The sequence below is a fragment of the Staurois parvus genome, unplaced genomic scaffold (assembly GCF_062004578.1).
Source record: "Staurois parvus isolate SC_StPar_1 unplaced genomic scaffold, SC_StPar_1.0 ptg000470l, whole genome shotgun sequence".
Lineage (NCBI taxonomy): Eukaryota > Metazoa > Chordata > Amphibia > Anura > Ranidae > Staurois > Staurois parvus.
Window position 1 is genome coordinate 1,223,007 of NW_028318266.1, and position 9,172 is coordinate 1,232,178.

At 40.0% G+C, this 9,172-nt stretch overlaps 1 pseudogene; it reads right to left on the reverse strand.

The window, feature by feature from the left end:
- Window positions 1-931, reverse strand: LOC149452484 (olfactory receptor-like protein OLF1; annotated as a pseudogene).
- Between the last annotated feature and the right edge of the window lie 8,241 nt (window positions 932-9,172).

Here is a 9,172-nt window from a genome sequence, read left to right on the forward strand (position 1 = left end):
TTACATCCAGTTTAACATTTTGAGAGACCTAATAACAGCAGCCCTTATATCCTGATTCCGTAAACTGTAGACTAAAGGATTAAACAAAGGAGTCACCAAGATGTAAAGTAGAGACAAACCCTTGTTGCTGTTTACAGAGTTCTCTCGAGGGGGCAATATGTAGACTGTAGACAAAGTACCATAGTAGGTACAAACAACAATAAGATGGGAGCTGCAGGTAGAGAAGGCTTTCTTTCTTCCAGAGGTGGATGGGATTTTCAGGATGGCTTGGAGGATGAAGATGTAAGTGATGACAATGAACATGAATGGAAAAGGAACAACTGCACCAGAAACGAGAGAAGTGAGCAGTTTCATGAAGTACGTATCAGAGCATGAAATCTGCACAAGTGGAGGAATGTCACAAAAAAAGTGGTTGATGATATTGAGGTTACAAAATTTTAACCGTTTTAAGAAAACAAAGTACAAAAGAAAGTGAGAGGCCTACAAACCAACAGAAGAGGACTATCTGACACTGATGTCCAAATGTCATGATGATGGTATAATGTATTGGTTTGCAGATGGCCACGTATCTATCAAAAGACATAGCAGCCAGCACCAAGCATTGAGTAATAGTCGGCACTGCAAGCAGAAAAAACTGCATTATACATCTGACAATTGATACTTTTCCACCACCTTTTAATATTAACCACAGCATATTGGGCACAAGATTACTAGTGAACAGGAATTCACACATAGACAACTGGCCGAGAAAGAAGTACATGGGAGACTGTAGACTCGGGTTGACCACAACTAGGACAATAACAAGGGTATTGCTGGTTAAGGCCATAATGTGAGCAGTAAGAAAAATGATGAACAGAGGAATCCGGAATATGTGGAGGTTTCCAAGGCCCAAAAGGAGAAATTCTGTGACCAATGTCTGGTTTCTCTCCATATCATCTAAAAACCACAAAACAGCAGATGGTCAGGACATCGGCCACAAAAACAGAAAACATTGCTCACATTTTCCTAGCACCTTCCTAATTTGAAGACCTCTTCTAGTGATGGGTGCAAAGGTATAGCAAACGGTTCAGCAAAACTTGTTCAAACTTCGACAAACCTGCACTTAAAGTCATGTCCAACTGAAGTCTATGGGATGGGGCAAAGCTTGTTGTTAAGCTCTACCTATTGTTAGGGCTAATAGACAAACTACTGTCATAAAAAGTCATGGGCCCAAATATACTAGCAATGAAAAAGCACAGCTTGGGGCTTTACTACAAGAATTACAATGCTGCTGATAGTACAGGGCATTTTGCTGAGGCAGAATTGTCTGAAATGTACTAGAGAACAAAACAAATACGTACATCTGATTTAAGAGACTGCAGATGATACAGCAGTGTGAAATGGGCCAGCAATAGAAAATTTTAATGAGAAGGGCTAGGCCCAAATATACTAGCGATGAAAAAGCACTGCCTGGGGCTTTACTACAAGAATTACAATGCTGCTGATAGTACAGGGCATTTTGGTGAGGCAGAATTGTCTGAGTACAAAACAACTACGTACATCTGATTTAAGAGACTGCAGATGATACAGCAGTGTATAATTGGATATCAGGAGGGCATTTTGGTAAGGAAGAATTGTCCAAAATGTACTAGAGAACAAAATAAATATATAAATCTGATTTAAGGGACTGCAGATGATACAGCAGTGTGAAACGGGCCAGCAGTAGAAAATTTTAATGAGCAGGGCTAGGCCCAAATATACTAGTGACGAAAAAGCAAAGCCTGGGGCTTTACTACAAGAAGTACAATGCTGCTGATAGTACATAAGTGTAAAACTGTCCAGCAGGAGGACCATTTTATTGGGGATAATAGGCAGAACTGGTCTATGGCTAACTTTTATTTTACTCATGGTGATGGGGGGGTCTAGTGAATACGAGTGATATAAGGAGAGGGTTTTTTTGCACTGCTCTTGCATTTAGAATTTTTTTTTTATTTCAATCAATGCAGCTAAGCAAGGGGGCACAGGGAGAACATGCAAAATCCATGCAGGCGGTGCCGTGGTTGGGATTTAAACTGATGACCCTAGTGCTGCCAAGTGGAAGTATTAATCACTTAGCCACTGGGCTGCCCACCCTCACCTGTAAGTGTTATACTGCATTAATTGGACAAGCATTAAAAAAAAAAAAAAAAAAAAAAAATATATATATATACTGTATATATATTATATGTGTGTATTTATAGGTAAAATAGAAAAAAATCAGTATGTCTCTCCAATACATGTACTGTGTTGTGTAGATGATAAGAGGGGGATGTGTTCTGTAGTTCTGGCACCCTTCCTGTCCAAGGAAGACATAGCTGCTCCTCCATAGATACAGTACCATGTATGAGAGTTGTCACCCTAGGACAGGAAGTGTGTTACTGGAAGGATCACCAGGTGAAAATAAAGAAATTGGCAAAAGAAAATGAATGCAGCCACAGCTTCTAAAGACTAATAAACTGCAATGTACAATAACTCCTCCCTCCATTTTTCTTTCCGTCAGCTAGTTTTATTCAACTTTTTGTGTGAAAATGTATTTTATGTTTTTGCTCGTTCCTGATTTAAAAAAAAAAAAACACATATGCATTTTTTTTTTTAAAACCTTCATTCGTAAATAATTGTGCCATGCTTTGTGTATCGACCTAATTTCAGTGCCACGGGACAAATCATAGTATAAAATCAGTACTTCCTATCTAGGGTATAACTAGTTGTAAAATCATCACCGGTACAACTATAAAAAAATTATTTAAAAAAAAGTTTCTATTTTATACTTAATTTTTAATTGAAAAAACATAGAAACATCAAATGATTTTTAAAAGGCAATAGCACAACATTTTTTTTTTTGTCCTGAAAAAAATTATTTAAAATTTGTTTTATTTGTTTGAAGCACCGAGTGGACGCGTGGTTGCGATAACAATGGTTTCTCTACCATCTCTTTTTTGCCATTGAAGTGAGAGTTCCCAGAGCATTGACCCAAAAGTCAACTCCTGATTTATTCTCTAACTTGTGTCCTTTTGCGCACTTCCAAACCTGATGTAGTGAAATGGTGCATGGGAAGGACGGCTAAAACTAAACTAAAAGGTAACAATCAAAGTGATGTCTACAAACCATCCAAAGTCCCTTTATTGCTGGCATCTTCCTGCATTGTTATCGTCTTACCTGGCATGAGATTATTAGCTTCAGGAACATGTCTAGTGTTCTACCATGGAGAAAAAAAGACTGATTTATATTCCTTCAAAACATCCTTGATGCGTAACCTCACTCCACTCCAGAGGAGGCTCAAAATGCACATTCATATTTTTACCTTTTATATTTATCATTTTACTATAGATCATTGTAACATTTATATTATGCATGATGACACTGCAATTCTCTTGGTGATTTGTTTTATTAATTTTATTGTTCCAACTCTTCTTCCGGGAACAGTTTCCTTCTCAGGTGAGCCCCCATGACATTAATCCATTATTTTATTTAAATATCTGTCTTAATACATTTGAAGGAGTTTATATTTGTATTGAGTAAATTGCAGTATACGTTGTGCGCATTTTATATTTAAAAAACCCCAGCTAGGCAGACAGCAAGTAGAACAGTTTAGTGACTTATTAATCTATAAAGATCAAAACTGCTAAAGTGAGAAAATCTTTTCTGATAAACTTTAAAAATATATTGGAAGAAGAAGAAAGGACGGAAGAAGGAGGAAGAGGAAGGAAGAAGAAGGACGGAAGAAGAGGAAAGGAAGGAAGAAGAGGAAAGGACGGAAGAAGAGGAAAGGAAGGAAGAAGAGGAAAGGACGGAAGAAGAAGAAAGGACAGAAGAAGAAAGAAGAAGAGGAAGGAATAAGAAGAAGGAAGGAAGAAGAAGGAAGGAAGAAGAAGGAAGAGGAGTTAGGAAGAAGGAAGAAGAAGAAGAATGGAAGGAAGAAGAAGAATGGAAGGAAGAAGAAGAATGGAAGGAAGAAGAAGAATGGAAGGAAGAAGAAGAATGGAAGGAAGAAGAAGAAAGAAGAAGAAGGAAGAAGAGACGGAAGAAGAAGGAAGAAGAAGAAGAAGAAGAGACGGAAGAAGAAGAAGAAGAGACGGAAGAAGAAGAAGAAGAGACGGAAGAAGAAGAAGAAGAGACGGAAGAAGAAGAAGAAGAGACGGAAGAAGAAGAAGAAGAGACGGAAGAAGAAGAGACGGAAGAAGAAGAGACGGAAGAAGAAGAGACGGAAGAAGAAGAGACGGAAGAAGGAAGAAGAGGAAGAGGAAGAGGAAGAGGAAGAGGAAGAGGAAGAAGAAGAAGAAATTATATATATATATATATATATATAACAAAAATAGATACAATGTCATGAATGAGGATTATCACCCAAGAACAGGAAGTGTCTTACTGGAAAGATCAACAGGTGAAAATAAAATAAAAACAAAAATTACAAAAGAATATTAATGTAGGACTAATAAACTGCAAAGTACAATAACTCTTCCCTTCATTTTTTCCCCTTAGCTTGTTTTATTCAACATTTTTTTGTATGAAAATGTCTTATGTTTTTGCTCGTTCCTGATTAAAAAAAAAAAACCCAAAACATATGCATTTTTTATTTGTAAATAATTGTGCCATGCTTTGTATACTAACCTAAGTTCGGCGTCATGGTAAATGGGACAAATCATAGTGTAAAATCAGGGTTTTCTATCTAGAGTATAACAAGTTGTAAAATCATCAACGGATCAACCTTAAAAAAAGTTATATTAAAAAAAAATTCTATTTTATACTTAAATTTGAATTTAAAATACATAGGCATATTTAATAATTCTTGAACGACAATAGTAAAAAATGATTTTGTCCTGAAAAATAATGTAAATAATTTTAAACGTAGTTTTTGTTTAGGAGCAGCTCGTGAATGCCTGGTAGTGATAACAATTTAGAGTGGGTAGTGATAAAAATATATTGACATATAAAAAGAAAGGATACATAAAAATAATAATAAGAAGAAAGAGAATAAAATATAAATAATTATATAAGAACAAAAACGTATAAGAAAATAGATACCATAGACACAGTACCATGAATGAGGATTATCACCCTAGGAAAGGAAGTGTTATACTGGAAGGATCAACAGGTGACAGAAAAAAAAAAACTTTGTAAAAGAAAATTAATGTAACCACAGTATCAATGTTCAATAACTCTTCCCTCCATTTTCCCCTTAGCTTGTTTTAGCTTCATTTTAGTATTTTATTATGACAATGACCCTAAGCACAAGGCCAAGGTGATCCTCCAGTGGTTACAGTATGAAAAAAGGTGAAGGTTTTGGAGTGGCCATCACAGTCTCCAGAACGTAATATCATTGAGACATTCTGGGGAGATCACAAATCTGCTTTTCATGCAAGACGACCATAAACTTTGCATGACCTGGAGGCATTTTGCCAAGAAGAATGGGCAGCTATACCACCTGCAAGAATTCGGGGACCTCATAGGCAACTATTACAAAAGACGGTACGCTGTCATTGATGTTAAAGGGTGCAAGACACAGTATTAAGAACTAAGGGGATGCAGACGTTTGAACAGGGGGCATTTCATTTGTTTACTTGTTACCATGTTTTTTTTGTTATGATTGTGCCATTCCGTTATGACCTACAGTTACAGAATATGAATCCCATAGGAAATAAAAGAAACATTGTGACATCATGACGCTTAAAGCAATATACAGCAAGTACTCGGCAATATTAAACAACTTTACTGTGGATTAAAATTTCAACAATTTTATGTGGTTTTAACTTATAACACATGTGAGCGCACCACTTTATTTAATAAATTAATTTTAAAGAGGATAAGGCACTATATATTTTTTATCACATTCATGGCTATTACATCTATGGAGAGAAATCCTTAAGGAAGCAAGGAGACCCCCTAGTGGGAAGAGGGATATTTCTGTCCATTCATTCGGCTCCAGGAAAGTCCATAAGGAAGCGAGGGGACCCCCTTCTAGAAAAAGGGAACACTTCGTCTATCCATCCATCCATCCATCTCAAGAAAAGAGGGATAATCTTATCCATTTACCAATAAGTCCAATTAAAGGGACACTCGCTTTGTATGACCTCACTTAACGGTTTGGTCATATACACCAGGTGAGAGCACAGAGGTGATTTTTTATGATTGGTGGATTGCAGTTATTATTTCGTATCACAAAAGTTCCAAAGTCACGAATTTAATAAGGACAGTTTGGCAGCAGTAATATAATTGCAGTGATAGTAATATATATATATATAATTATTATTATTATTATACAGTATTTATAAAGCGCCAATAGTTCGCTCAGCGCTGTACTTTACAAAGGGGGACAGAACATGTGACAGAACAATACCAATACAATGCAAAACATGAGGGGATTGAGGGCCCTGCTCTTTCGAGCTTACAATCTAGGAGGGAGGGGATGGTGGCACAGGAGGAGATAGCTGTAGGGGATGGGGTGGTAGGAAGAGTGGAGGAGGTCAGCAATTAGCAGGGGGTGAGGTAGGCTTCCCTGAAGAGGTGGGTTTTCAGGGTGCGCCTAAAGGAGAGGAGAGTAGGTGATAGTCTGATGGATTGGGGTAGGGAGTTCCAGAGGATGGGTGACACCCTGGAGAAGTCCTGGAGGCAGGCATGGGAGGAGGAGACCAGGGAACTAGAGAGAAGAAGGTCTTGTGAGGAGCGGAGTGTGCGTGCTGGGCGGTACTTGGATATTAGGTCAGTGATGTAGTTCGGGGCAGTATGGTGGACAGCTTTGTACGTCAGTGTTAGGATTTTGAATTTGATCTGTTGCGCAATCGGAAGCCAGTGGAGGGATTGGCAGAGGGGGGTGGCGGAAATGGAGCAGTTGGAAAGGTGAATGAGTCTGGCAGCCGTATTCAGGATGGACTGAAGTGGGGATAGCCTGTGGCGAGGCAGGCCAGTGAGAAGGGAGTTGCAGTAGTCGAGTCGTGATATGATGAGGGAGTGGATGAGCTGTTTAGTGGTTTCTGGGGTTAGGAACGTGCGGATTTTGGCGATGTTGCGGAGGTGAAGTCTGCACAAGTTTGTTAAAGATTGGACTTGGGGCTGGAAGGATAGGTTGGAGTCCAGAATGACACCAAGTACTCTGGCCTGTGGGGCGGGTTTGATGGTGGCGTTGTTGGATGTGATGGAGAAGTCAATGGGGGGCTGGGGGGAAGACAAGAAACTCGGTTGGTTTTGGAAAGGTTCAATTTAAGGAAGTGGAGCGACATCCAGTCTGATATGTCGCTCAGTAGGTGTGTGATTTGGGCGGAGACCAAGGGGGTGAGGTGGGGGGTTGAGAGATAGATTTGTGTGTCGTCGGCATAGAGGTGGTAGTTGAAGCCATGAGAGTGTATGAGTTGGCCAAGGGAGGAGGTGTAGATGGAGAAGAGAAGGGGCCCGAGGACGGAGCCTTGAGGGACCCCAACAGAGCGGGGGAGTGAGGGGGAGGTGGTAGCATTATAGGTAATGCTGAAAGAGCGTTGTGACAGGTAGGATGAGAGCCAGGAGAGAGCAGAATCTCTGAGGCCGAGGGAGTGTAGTTTTTTGAGGAGGAGGGGGTGGTCGACTGTGTCGAAGGCGGCAGAGAGGTCAAGGAGTAGGAGCACTGAATAGTGGCCATTAGCTTTGGTGGTTAGCAGGTCGTTGGAGAGTTTGAGTAAGGCAGTTTCGGTGGAGTGTAGGGGAGGGAAGCCGGACTGTAGGGGATCAAGGAGATTGTTGTTGTTGAGGTGAGAGCATAGGCAGGTGTAGACTAGGCGCTCGAGGAGTTTAGATGTAAATGGGAGCAGGGAGATGGTCTGAGGTTGTTCGGGGTCCAGGGAGGGCTTTTTAAGTATGGGGGTGATGTGTGCATGTTTCAGAGGGAAAGTGCCGGAGGAGAAGGAGAGATTGAAGATGTGGGTGAGGGAGCGTAGGATGGAGGGGGAGGGAGGTCGTAGGAGTTGTGAGGGGATAGGGTCGAGGGGGGCAGGTGGTGAGGCGGGCATCAGAGAGGATCTTGGAGACTTCCTCGATGGTAGTAAGGTCAAAGGTGCGGAGTGTTGGGGGGGCTTCAGTATGAGGAATGTAGGGTGGGGTGGAAGTGGAGGTCAGAGCAGTGGTGGGAGAGGGGTGATGAGGGGGTAGCTGAGTGAGAGGGAACAGGGTTGGAGGGAGTTTGAGCAGCGACAAAGTTCCTGCGGGTTATGTCAAGGGGGAGGGGGGATGAGGGGGTAGCTGTGTGAGAGGGGACGGGTTGAGAGGGCGTGTGAGTTGCGGCGATGTCCTTGTGAATTGTGTCAATCTTGTTTTTGAAGTGATTGGCAATCTCAAGGGCAGTGAGTGAGGTGCTGGGTGGAGGTGGGGGTGGCGAGAGTAGAGAGTTGAAGGTGGAGAAGAGTCAGCGAACGTTACCTTCAGTTTAAGTGTTTTCAGTTCTCATAATATCAAAAAAACTTTTAAATATTTGTCCATGAGTGTTACTAAATTCCTATTCACATATGGAGATATGTAAAATTTTACAGTTTACGTATTGCGGCCATTTAAATCTCTTTGCTATAGACAATAGTTCCCATTTTTCCTCCCTTCGGTATATCAGTGTCTTTGAGACCTGGAAGTTCAATACTTGATTACCAATACCAATATTAGGATAACTAAAGCAGACCTCTATAGTCAAAGTAAGACTCAAGCGGCCCCCAACTAGCCTGTGCCTTCAAAGTCACACCAAATCCAGAATCGTGAACCATTTTTGCTGAACAGAAGATTTGCAGGTCAGACTGGCTAAAGCTGGTCATACACTAGTAGAATTTCATTCAAAATTTTTTTATCATAACATTAGATTTTCTACTCGTTAGTGGGGTCAAGTCAATGTTCGTTTTCAACGACGGAAAATTTCTCTCGAACAAACACATTTCTATCAGTAAATGTGTTTGTTCTAAATTTAGTTAGATTTGAAATTCATTCCCTTAACAAAATTTTAAAATCATACTAAACTTTAAAGTACTTTTGAAAAACATTTGTCAAGTCTTCAAATGTACTTATCAGAATTGTTGTGCAAATAATCATTCACAAATCTCCTGGCCAAAATATACTGTATATATATATATATATATTTTATGCTGGACTATTTATTTTATTTTTGTTTAATTTCTATTTAATAATCATTTGATCACAATGTTATTATTCTAAT